Genomic DNA, 4,689 nt, shown 5'->3' with positions numbered 1-4,689 from the left:
GTTGCAGGTGAGGAGTTCTAAGATTCCCTGAAAGGTTCCTCTTTCCTAGACTGATCCTAAACCCCGGAGTCCCTCAGTGGTAGTCTACTCCGACCATCATCTCCAGGATCTGGTCCTTAGGGCAACCATCTAGTTATTTATATCATGGTGACATGATGCTTTCTTCTGAGTATTATTGAACTATCCAGAGAGCTCTTCAGAGGAAAGGTTATAAAGAGACTGATGGCATCTTGTTACCCAGGCTTGTTCACTTGGGGCGTTTTATAAGATTCTAAATGGTAATGGGATCAGAAGATGAAATAAATGAATATGTGTACAATTCTTTTGCTATAACGTCGGCAACCTAAAATCTATCTGATGCATCTGGAAGGAAGTGTGGTGCCCTAACAGATATTTCAGTAAATTTCCAGGGTGACAGTCATTCCTTTGGCTATGGTGGCCCCCACTCAGGTCTGAGTCTCTTCAATCTGAACTGGTCACATCTCCCCCCACCCCCACCCCCACCCCCAGTCAGGCTAGATTCTAGAACTCAAACCTGAGTCACTCAACAGATGGTATCTTCCACCAGAGATTAGTTCAGCAATGGACCCATTGGGTGATGGGTGGGAAAGGAAGTTGGGAAGGAGTGGTTCTGTGGGAAAAAATGATGCTTTTTAGATAAAACGACAGAAGGAAATGCTCTCCTCTTCCTTAGGATTTTGTCCTGCCTGGAGGCAAGGTCTTGAACACTGTTCCCATCCCGTTAAAGGACAGAACAAAGAAAACCATGGACGTGGAGCTGAAGTCTACACTGTTCCCATCCCGTTAAAGGACAGAACAAAGAAAACCATGGACGTGGAGCTGAAGTCTGACCTGTCCCAAGACTTATAGCTAAGTGAGTCAGTAACTACGTTACTTGTTTGAGATAGTCTGAGTCGGGTTTTCTGTAATTTATGGCCAACTGTGGCCATACAGAGACCTTGTATTCTTGTCCCTCCTGAAGTCTTGAACTTATCCATATCTCACCATTGGCAGCTCTTCTCCATTGCCCCATATGAGGTAGGCGTGGAGCACACCTCCCAGCACCCTTCATCCCAACCAAGTGAGTCCATGGACTGTAGGCACGGCCCATGCAGCTATGTTGCATTACTGCCAGCAAAAAAGCCCAAAAGGAAGGGCTGGGTGGCTCAGTCAGTTCAGCATCCGACTCTTGATGTCGGCTCAGGTTATGATCTCACGGTTCATGAGTTTGAGCCCCGCATCAGGCTGTGCACTGACATTGTGGAGCCTGCTTGAGATTCTCTCTCTTCTTCTCTCTCTCTGCCCCTCCTGCACTTACTCTCTATCTCTCTCCCAAAATAAATTAAAAAATAAAAATAAAAACTTTTTTTAAAAGCCCGAAAGGAAAGCTCTAGTTGTTTCTTTCCTGCGAAGTCCTTCATCTATGTTTGCTCTTGCCTTCCACCATATTATCCAGTCCCCTACTCCTTCCCAATGCCATCCGAACAATGATTAACTCTGGGATGGAGAAGTGGGTGTGAGCCGGGAGGGCACACTGGAGCCTCTAAGTTTCTGGAAAGATCTATTTCTTAATTTGGGTAGTAAATGCATAGACATTGATTCTATTACTCATGAACTCATATGTATATACTTTATAGTCTTGTATCTAATATGTATTTCACAAGAAAAAGAATTTAAGGGGCAGCTGGGGGATAAGGCAGGGAGAAAGTGGCAGCTCACCCTTCTTAAAACCATCAGAGCAAAACACTGTGGTTCACAGATGGTTGGATCACAGTCAGCCCTGCCCGGCCAGGGATGCCACACAGCTCCTCTCTGGCTGCAGGACAAATCTCAACATCCTCAGCCTCAGACCTCCTGTTGTCCAGCCCACCGATGCTTCTCAGCCTTCTTCTTCCATTACTGGTGCTTTTCCTGAACCTCCTTTAACCCCACACACTGCGAGTCTCAGCCCAGAATGGGTGTGAGAGGCCCGTGCTCTCTATCCACCTTCCTGTTCTCTGAACTTTGGTTGGGATACCGTTGCACTCTTTGTGTCCCCATACGCTACAAAAATGCTCATTTCCCACTGGGTGCCAGCACCCAGCACCAGGCAGGTCTCACCCCTGGGGCTCTCCCTCTCCCGCAGCTGAGGATCAATCCAGGAGGCAGTAGGTTTGAGAACCCCTTCCAGTTTACCAAAGACCATGCACTCATGTGCATGGCGGCCATGGCTGGGGAGTGGGGGGGGGAGGAGGGAGTGAGAACAGAGACAGATCCAAGGCCAGCAACCCACCCCATGAGGTGGCTCTAGTGACCATGGTGGATTCCTAGGACTTAAAGTTGAGACAGATTTTTATTTTTTGACTCGTTGGCTTTAATATGAAGCTCAGTTTTGCAGGTCATTGGATTCAGTCCCGATTCAGGCCAAGGTTGTGAGACACTTGGACATTGTGAGACATAATAAGATGACCAAATGCAGGGCAAGTGGGACTCAAGTCTGTGATTCGGGGGAAGGAAGTCTTCCCTGAGTGGCATCACCATGTGTGTAACTCTGGCTGAGCAGGCAGGTAGCTGATGACTTTGGGTTCACATCAAGAGCTCTGCCCATGGTGGGCAGACTGTGCTCTGTTGTGAGCCCTCATTTCTAACAGTGATCCAGCAAAGGGCTTTTGTCACAAGGCCCTGGGGGGCTCCGGGCAGCCATCCAAGGCACTGCTTTTCTGTCACGAAGCTATTCGGGATGCCAGTCACTAATCAGTAGCTTCCTTGTTGAACATGGACTCGGGACAGAGAAGCATTTGTCATGGGTTGTGAGAAATATCTGGCGACACAGCATTGGCCGCAAAGCCCTGCGTGTTAGTATGCTTGCACTTGCCACTTTCTGACCTTCTCCTCCCTTTCTCCACCATCTTCTGCCAGTCATGTTGTTTAAATATTTCTAACTAACTATACCTTTCTCTTACATTCAGGTCTCCCGAGACTGCCTCAGAAGCCCTGAGGTTTCATTGGTCACAAGAAGGCAGTGATCCTGTCCCCTTACAGGACCTACCGAAAGCCCATCTCTTCTGTTCTGTGGTGAGTTTACAAACATAGACCTCCCTCCCGGAATGCATTCTCATCTCCGCATCCAGGCTCCCGGTGGTAATCACCTCCCACAGACTTAGATAATGAGAGCTCTCAGTGGGAGTGAATCAGACAGAAGAAAAACTCTCTGCCAGGGAGAGTCGGTGGGCAGACAGTGAACGGGATATGAAGGTCAAGGAAGAAGGAAGGATCAAACGTGATGGAAAATCTGAGTCTCTGTGACAGTAAATTTTATGTCATGGGGTGCCCACATTCTTTCTGGGTGTGTCTGGGAGGGGGGTTAGGGAGGAGATTAACATTTGAATCAGGGGACTCAGCCAAGTCAATCCCCTCCCCCAAGAAGACCAGCATCCAAGCCACTGAGAGTCTGAATAGACAAAAAGCACAGGAAGGGGTGATCTGGCCAATTGCATCAGTGGGGACATCAATCTCCTCCTGCCCTTGGCTCCACCCAGACTGAGTTTCACCACTAGCTTCCCTGAGTCTCTAGCCTCCTGACCTCAGGAGGTCTCATCAGCCTCCATGAGCCTGTGAGTCAAATCCTCTTTTATAACAAATCCCCTTTTATATATTTCCTACTGGTTCTCTTTGTCTGAGGATCCCAAGTGATAGAGTCCCTGCCCACCAGAGGAATGGTAATCTCCACTTGCAAACCTAGTGCTGGGGTGTGAGGGGCTGCCTTTTCCCCAAGCTGGGGGCCAATTTACCAAATGGGAAAAGCATGGTCACAACTGCTATCTTGGCCTTCCAGAAGCCAGTCACCCTCTGGTAAGTCAGAACCCTAAAGTTTCTCCGATGAGCTCACAGAGTCAATGAGATGGACTTGGACATGGCTGGATTGGATGCAGGCACTGCTGCGGACATCTTGCCCTCATGTAGAGCCTGAGGGTGACATGAAGGTAGAGGCAGGCAGGTGGGACACATGGAGCAAGATCAAGTTCAGAGGCATCAAGTGAGTCCCTGAAGCACACCATGTGGGTTCCACCTCAAACCTTCCTGTTACACAAGCCAAGCGAATTTCCATTTTTGATAGGAAAAAAAAAGAAAAAAAGGAAGGAAGGAAGGAAGGAAGGAAGGAAGGAAGGAAGGAAGGAAGGAAGGAAGAAAGAAAGAAAGAAAGAAAGAAAGAAAGAAAGAAAGAAAGAAAGAAAGAAAGGAAAGAAAAGAGAATGTAAAATGGTGCAGTCACTATGGAAAACAGTTGAGTGGTTCCTCAAGAAATTAAACATAGAATTGCCACATGATGCGGGCACCTGGGTGGCTCAGTCGGTGAAGCATCAGACTGTGGCTCAGGTCATAACCTCAGTTTGTGAGATTGAGCCCCACATCAGGCTCTGACAGCACAGAGCCTTCTTGAGACTTTCTGACCCTCCCCTGCTTGCTCTCTCTCTCTCTCTCTCTCTCAGTCTCTCTCTCTCCCTCTCTCCTTCTCTCTCTCTCTGTCAAAATAAATAAACTTAAAAAAAAAATAATTACCCCATGACCCAGCAAATCCATTTCTCGGTGTAAACCCCAAAGAACTGAAAGTAGGGACTTGAACAAATACTGTGTACCAGTGTTCACCTGCAGCATTGATTGCAATAGTCAAAAGGTAAAATGACCCAAGTGTCCGTCCACCAGTAGATG

General features: G+C 47.8%; 1 long non-coding RNA gene across 1 annotated transcript; it reads left to right on the top strand.

Moving 5' to 3' along the window:
• Positions 1–820: 820 nt before the first annotated feature.
• Positions 821–4,067, top strand: LOC120229237. The gene is made up of 3 exons (XR_005527697.1): positions 821–874; positions 2,949–3,054; positions 3,815–4,067. It is a non-coding gene; the product is annotated as an uncharacterized LOC120229237 (long non-coding RNA).
• Positions 4,068–4,689: the final 622 nt, after the last annotated feature.

This window comes from Hyaena hyaena, unplaced genomic scaffold (genome assembly GCF_003009895.1).
Source record: "Hyaena hyaena isolate Hyena2069 unplaced genomic scaffold, ASM300989v1 scaffold_2, whole genome shotgun sequence".
In the NCBI taxonomy this organism is placed as follows: Eukaryota; Metazoa; Chordata; class Mammalia; order Carnivora; family Hyaenidae; genus Hyaena; species Hyaena hyaena.
The sequence above is the reverse complement of the archived record's forward strand: the minus strand, read 5'-3'. Positions and strand labels throughout refer to the sequence as shown.